Source organism: Carlito syrichta, unplaced genomic scaffold, assembly GCF_000164805.1.
Source record: "Carlito syrichta isolate Samal-C Ts95f unplaced genomic scaffold, Tarsius_syrichta-2.0.1 Scaffold303120, whole genome shotgun sequence".
Classification (NCBI taxonomy): Eukaryota; Metazoa; Chordata; class Mammalia; order Primates; family Tarsiidae; genus Carlito; species Carlito syrichta.
The window spans coordinates 30,660-38,152 of NW_007247216.1; the positions used below are offsets into that span (position 1 = coordinate 30,660).

General features: G+C 48.5%; 1 protein-coding gene and 1 pseudogene across 1 annotated transcript in view; one reads left to right on the plus strand and one right to left on the minus strand.

Annotated features, from left to right (window-relative positions):
- Nucleotides 1-7,493, plus strand: part of ZNF764 (zinc finger protein 764) — a 23,048-nt gene that overhangs the window by 10,763 nt on the left and 4,792 nt on the right.
- On the minus strand, nucleotides 184-683 carry LOC103260117 (annotated as a pseudogene).

Here is a 7,493-nt window from a genome sequence, read left to right on the forward strand (position 1 = left end):
ATATATATATATATATATATATATATATATATATATATATATATATATAAAGCTAGCTTTCTTTCTTTTTTTTTTTTTTTGGCTGGTCTCAAATCCACTGGCTCAGGCAATCCTCTCACCTCCACCTCCCAAAGTGCCAGGATTACTGGTGTGAGCCACTGCATTTGGCCCTGGTTCCGTGTTTTAAGCCGGGCTTGAGAAACAGTGAGTGGACTTGGTCTTTTTTTGTTTTGTTTTTGAGGTTTTTATTGTGAGTGTTGTGGGTGTATTTCTGGCAGCAGGACAGGGGCGGTGGGGCAGGCCCTCCCAGAAGGGGCCAGAGGCGGCCAGGTGCGGCCAGGGGGTAGAAAAAGATGGGGAAGGACTTGAGTTTTGAATCTTCAGTTCCCACGCCATCTGACAGAGGGCGCAGGGCAGACAGAAGCTGAGAGCCGCCCAGTCGTGCCCTACTGAGCCCTGGATATGGTAGTGATCGTGTATGCTGGCCCCTGGGCTGATAGGGTGCACAGCAGCACTCGCCAAAGTCGTTGGAGATATGGCAGGTGAGGCACAGAGGGGTGAAAGTGCCGCACAGACAGGCATGTTGTTGCAGCAGCCTGTGAGACTCTGTGCCAGTTACTGAACTGAGTCTGGTAGCAGCTGCTGGTGGCACACGGGGGCAGACTGGTCACGGGGTAGGACATGGTTGTAGGACCATGATGGCAATGATGGAGACAAAGTGATGTGAGGTGTGAATGACAGGTACTGGACTCCGTTTCTTCATTGAAGACTGCCCTGTAGCTTACATGTGCCAAAGTGCATGGGAAAGAATGTTTGTTCTTTTTCCACAGAGCATCTCATGGGAATATTGTTCCACAGAATAAACTCTGAGAAAGCTAAGGCCAGAGAGACAAGGGCATGAATTTAAGGTCATGGGGTTGAGTTAGGGGCAAGAGTGGGCCTGGAATCCAGGACTCTTTATTTCCCAGTCACTGCCCCTCCTATTTTTACTATACCAGGCTGCAGTGCCAGATGGATGGCAAAGGCCAGAAGCCCAGAGACCAGCAAGGGCCTGAGCAAGAAGAACCCACTATGTGAGCTGCTCCAGGGTAGTTTTTGTGAAGCTTCTGTCACTTGTCCTCCTGGGCAACTTCACGTACCTCCTGTACTTACCATAGCCTGTCATTTTAATTTTTTCTCTGTACATTTATATGACAGCATGGAATTATACACGTGACCAGAAGCAGCTCTTCTGACCTTCTAGGCCCTTGCTTCTTGTACTACCCCTCGTTACAACTGCATCTTGGGCTGGATGTGGTAGCTCATACCTATAATCCCAGCAAATTGGAAGGCCAGGGCAGAAGGATCACTTGAGACCTGGAGTTTGAGACCAGCCTGGGCAACATAGTGAGACCCCATCTCTACAAAAAACAAAGAAACAAACTACATCTTGGCAACCCAGCCTAAAATCCCACTTCTCTCTGGTTGCTGAAATTGTGCCTTCAATAATTCGAGGCATTCCAGTGCGACTTCTGGTGTCAGACTGCCTGGGCTTGAATCCTGGCTTCACCACTTACTAGCTGTGTAGCCTGGGGCAAGTTAACCTTTCCTTGTCTTAGCTTCCGGATCCATAAGAGTGTCTATACCTGAACTGTTGTGTGAATGGGCACTTAGTAAGTGATCAATCAAGATAGTGAATAGTAATCCGTTTAGTCATTATTATAGAACCAACTGTGTAGCTCTTATATGGCTTGGAGACCTTGGAATTGGGAATTACTGAGCTGGGTCTGGTAGCAACTGCTGGTGGCACACTGGGGCTGACAGGCCACTGAGTAGGAAGGACATGGCTGCAGGACCGCAATGGCAGTGATAGAGACAAAGTGATGTGATATGTGGATAATGGCACGGGACCCCATTTCTTTATTGAAGACTGCCCTGTAGCTTACATGTGCCAAAGAGCTTGGGAGTGAATTGGGAATCCTGGGGCACATTTAAGTGGAGCACTAAAACAAATGAGCCCTGTTGTCCAGTAACTCATCTAATTTTGTATACAAGCATAACTTAAGTTAAAAATCCAATTTGTTTTCACATGGTCAGCAGGGATCAGTAATTCAAAGTGTTCACGTGACTTTTCTGGCACAGGCCTGGAAGGAGCACTGCCAGGCTGGAAACATTTCCCATTTTAGACCCTAAGGACCTAGAATCACTAATGGGCTATCTGACCTTGGATGACCACTATTCAGTTTTATTTTCTGTAAAAATGATGCAGTTTTTTTGTCCCACGAGTTGGTGAGCTGAGCCCCCAAGGAATGAAGTTCCCGAGGCTGCATTGTCAGCCTGAAATCCAGGAGGTGGCTGAGGACACAATGGCATCTGGATAGGGAATGCCGAGGTTCCTGAGAACTCGGGGATGTCCACAGCCCCAAGGAGTGTTACAGTTCTCTTAGTTCGGGGGTCGGTAAGCGGGCAAGCAAGCCAGGCCCCCAGAGAGTGCTGAAGCTCTCAGCTCGGTGGTCCAGCTCTTCCAGTCTGGTGTGTGCAGCTCTTCTAGTTCAGCAGTTCTGGGTTCTTGTCGGACGTGGACACAGGAGAGTAAGTTGGCATTCATTAAAAAATAGGAAGCCAGGCTTGATGGCTCAGCTTGTAATCCCAGCATTTTGGGAGGCCGAGGTGAGAGGGTTACCTGAGCCCATGAATTCGAGACCAGCCTGGGCAACTTGGCGAGACCTCATCTTCATAATAAATAAAAAACTTAGCTGGACATGTTGGCACGTGCCTGTAGTTCCAGCTACTTGGAAGGCCAAGGTGGAAGGATCACCTGAACCCAGCAGGTCGAGACTGCGGTGGCCCTGAGTGTGCCACTGCACTCCAGCCTGGGCAAAAGAGTGATACTACAACTAAAAAAAAAAAAAAAAATAGGAGGCCAGGTGCGGAGGCTCACGCCTATAATCCCAGCACTTTGGGAGGTGAGGTGAGACGATTGCCTGAGTACACGGGTTAGAGGCCAACCGAGGCAACTCGGTGGGACCTCATCTCTACAATAAATCAAAAAATTAGCCGGGTGTGGTGTTGCACGCCTGTAGTCCCAGCTATTTGGAAGGCCGAAGTGAAAGGATAACCTGAGCCCAGCAGGTAGAGGCTGCGGTGGTCATTTAGCGTGCCACTGAGCTCCAACCTGGGCGACAGAGTAAGACTCCACTCAAAAAAAAAAGCAAAGTAGCATTGCAAACATCAGGAAGGAACCCCAAAGAGGATAAGAAACTAGAGGTAAAAGCACGGTTTTATATAGTCTTAGGAACGTGCTGATTGGGTGGCAGTAGCACCAATCAGAGAGAGGCACCATGATGTGGGCTTGCAATACACTAATCGGGAGGGGTTTAGAAAGGGCCAATCATGAAGGAGCCTGGAAATGGGTGTGCTCATTCCAGTCCGTAAGGCTTGCAGAAGTTGCAGTGTTTACTGGACACCTCCCCCATTTGTCTGCCTATTGGGTTTCTTCGTTTCTCCTCTCTCACAATAACTCTGAGGCCCAGTGTACAGTGGCCTCAGTTAAAGGGGTAGTAAATGTGTGGGAATATCATAGATGGATACACTATCTTTGAAAGGATATTTAAAGAACCGTTAATAGAAGTATAGGGTAGGAGGAGACGCCACTGAATCGTCTTCCATAGTTTGTAAATGAAATTTTTTTGAGAAATTAATGACTTTGCAAGTATCTCTCTCTCTCTCTCTCTCTTTCTCTCTCTCTCCCTCCCTGCCTCTCTCTCTCTCTCTCTCTCTCTCAAAAATTCAGTCACTGAGTGAGCCTCCTTGCGGGGATTGGGAAGGGGACGTCATACCCGGGGCCCCTTGAGCCCTGGCTCTGTTTCCCATCTGGAAACCTCGCGTGCGCATCCTAGCCTCACCTTTCACCCATTCACTGAAGCGGCCGCGGCCGTCTTAGTTATGGGCAAGAAGAGCGGCCATGGCAGCTTGAGAGGAACAGCAAGGGAGGACAACTCGAGGGGGAACAAATCAAGTCACCAACACCAGATCGACAGTCACGCTGATAAACGCCTTTTTCTAAGATGAAAAGAAGCTGTACTGCCGCCATCTTTTCTGAGGGCGCCTTCATTCTGTCGGTCCCGGAACCACCGAGTTCGAGTAGTCGGTCTTTTCCTCGCTATCCCAGAGCGGCCCCACCCACAGCTACTTCCGGTCGCCGAGGCCCTCGTGGACCCCCCCGATCACAAATCTCCATCCGCAGCGGCCTTCCCGTGAGCGCAGGAGCTCATGGCTTCCTCCCTGGACCCGCTCCCGGCTCCCTGGCGATATACCTGGGAAGGCGGCGGGACCAACAAGGGGAAAGAGCCCGAGGGCCGTGGGCCTCGCGAACGTGGCCGTGTCATCTCCCTGGAACAGCGAGGATGTCTGGTAGAGGGGGTGTACCTGTCCTGTACCGAGACGTGATGCGGGAAACCTACGGCTACCTAGGCGTGCTCGGCGGTGCCCAACCGACCTGAATCTCCGAAAAGGGAAGGGGCCGGTGCCTGAATCACCCCCGCTCCTGCCCCAGGTTGTTTCCAATTCCCGTGATCCCTGCCGGATCAGCTTCATTGAAATTCACGTGTCTCCTGCCAGACTCCTCCAATGGCTACCTAAGACGTCCTGGAAAAAGTTCAGAGCCTATACCCCAAGAGCTTTCAGTGACCTTGCCACACTAACCTCAAATTCAACCCCAACTTTTGGCTGGGCGTGGTGCTGCACGCCTGTAATCCTAGCATTTTGGGAGGCTGAGGTGGGAGGATCACACTCAGACCAGGAATTTGAGACTAGCCTGTGCAACATAATGAGACCTTGTCTCTAAAACAACAACAAAAATGATCTTTCCCTAACTGGTGCTAAATGGAATCTTTTTTTCTGTGGACATGTTTCTATGTGAATGAGTCTTTGAAAGTTTGCTCTTGCTATTCTGCTCTGCAGAAGTTACCTACATTTCCAAATCTAACCCATCCTTCAGTGTTCTCAAGTGCTATCTCCAATAAATTCTTCGAGAATTCCTTTTGTCCTGTGCTAGAAGCTTCCTCGGAACTGTGTCTATCTCTATAACCCCAAGCACAATCTGCTCAGAAGGTCTTCCCCAAACTTGTACTAGCCAAATTCATACCTGGTATCTCTCTACCCAAGCTCAGTGTAACCTTAGTGCAGGAATTTTATCTTGGTTCATCAATGTCTTCAACACCCAGAATGTCAAAAATAATGTCTGGCACACAATACGTCTTCATTAAATGAATGCATAGGTAGTTTTATAATTTTTTTTTCTTTTCTTTTTTGAGTTGGAGTCTAATTCTGTTGCTTAGGCTAGAATGCAGTGGCATGCTCACAGACACTACAGTCACCTGTTGGGCTCAGATGATCTTTCTGTCTCAGCCTTCCAAGTAGCTGAAACCACAGGTATGTGCCCGGCTGATATTTTTTTATTTATTGTAGAGATGAGGTCTTGCCATGTTGCTCAGGCTGGTCTCGAGCCCCTGAGCTCAGGCAGTCCTCTTGCCTCGACCTCCCAAAGTGCTGGGATTACAGGTGTGGGCCACACACCTGGCTTAGAATATATTTCTTAAGTGTTCTTCACCAGAATTCCCATACCTCAAAACAGCCCTCATCTCCTGGGTGGAGGAGGAGTCCCAGCTGTGAGGTTCAAATGCTCAGGACCCCCAGGAAGGAGGAAACCTAAGAGAAAGGTGAGATGTGGGAACGATGTCCCAATTCCAGCTAGAAGTGAGTTTTTTGTTTTTTTTGATTCAGAGTCTCACTCTGTCGCCCAGGCTGGAGTGCAGTGGCATGCTCACAGCTACTGTAACCTTACCCTCTGAGATCAAGTGGTTCTTCTGCCTCAACCTTCCAAGTAGCTGGGTCTACAGGCGTGCACCACCATGCCAGGCTAAATTTTTTTATATTTTGTAAAGATGAGTCTCTGCCTTCCAAAGATTACAGGCATGGGCCATTGTGCTGGCTTTGAAAATGTTTTGTTGGGATGCCGAGGTGAGAGGATTGCCTGAGCCCATGGGTTTGAGACCAGCCTGGGCAACTTGGGAAAACTTCATCTGTACAATGAATCAAAAAATTACCAGGCATGGTGGCAAGCGCCACTTGGAAGGCTGAGGCAGAAGGATCACCTAAGCTCAGCAGGTCGAGGCTGCAGTGGCCATGAGCGTGCCACTGCCCTCCAGCCTGGGCAACAGAGTGAGACTCCGACTCAAAAAAATAAAAAAGAAAAGAAAATGTTTTGTTAAGTAAGAAATGCTATCTACATGTCCTTTGCCACTGGTGATTCTAATTTTTGCTGACCTGAATTTATGATACTCACTGGAGCCTTGGATCCTGACCTCTCTTTTTCACTTAACCGGATTTGAGACATCCAGTGGTACCACAATTGGGCCACACTTTATGAAGCATTCAGTTCAGTGGCAGTGTGTGAATTCAAGTTTAGGATGGAAGCAGTTCACCTTTCTGTCTTCAGGTTTCTAGGCCCTGTAACAGCTGTTCCTCTGCTTGGCTTTGAGGTGTGTGGGATTGTCACAGCCTGGTGAGCCCCTCAGTTGGCCAGCACAGTCTGTGGTGGGAGGTGGCTCTTGGGACTAGGCACCCGTTTGAATGCTTCTGCTGTTGTGACAGTTTATTCTGTCTCATAAATATTAAAAGAACTGAGAGGTAAGTTTTGAATCTACTGTGTTTCCCAAAGGCCACTCACGAAACTGACACATTTGGAAGGGCAGACAGAAGGAATCTATCTAGGAGTTCTGATGAGTCCCTGGGGTCAGCAACACCCAGTCTCTGAGCTTTTGGCCAAAGCTCCCAGTAGCCAAGCCTTCCCCAAATCTTCAGACTGTACCTGGCCTCAACACTTGACAGTCATCCGGCATCTTCATTCCTGTCCCAAACGCAGTCATGCTTTGCCAATACCTTCAGCCTGGCCCAGGGTACGCTCTCAAAAAGAAACAAATAGAAAGGATCCTTTGGACCTTTCTAACACCTTGCCCTATTCTTCTCCACTGCTTCCATGATCTAGAAGCTCCCTGAATTTCAGGATCCAACAAGCTTACTCCATTTTAATTTCTAATTATTATTATTATTATTATTATTTTACTTATTATAATTAGTATTTTTGAGTTGGCGTCTCACTCTGTTGCCCAGGCTGGAATGCAGTGGCACGATCATGACGACCACAGCCTCAACCTGCTGGGCTCAGGTGATCCTTCTGCCTCAGCCTTTTAAGTAGCTGGGATTATAGGCGTGCACCACCAGGCCCAGCTCATTTTTTGATTCGTTATAGAGATGAAGTTTAATGTTGCCTAGGCTGGTCTCAAAACTCCTGGGCTCAGGTAATCTTCTCTTCTGGGCCTCTCAAATTGTTGGGTTTATTATGGGTGTGAGCCACTGCGCCTGCCTTTATTTTTTAATTTTTATTTTATTGAGGGCAGTAGCGCGATCACGGCTCACCACTGCCTCCCGGGCTCAGGCAATCCTCCCGTCTC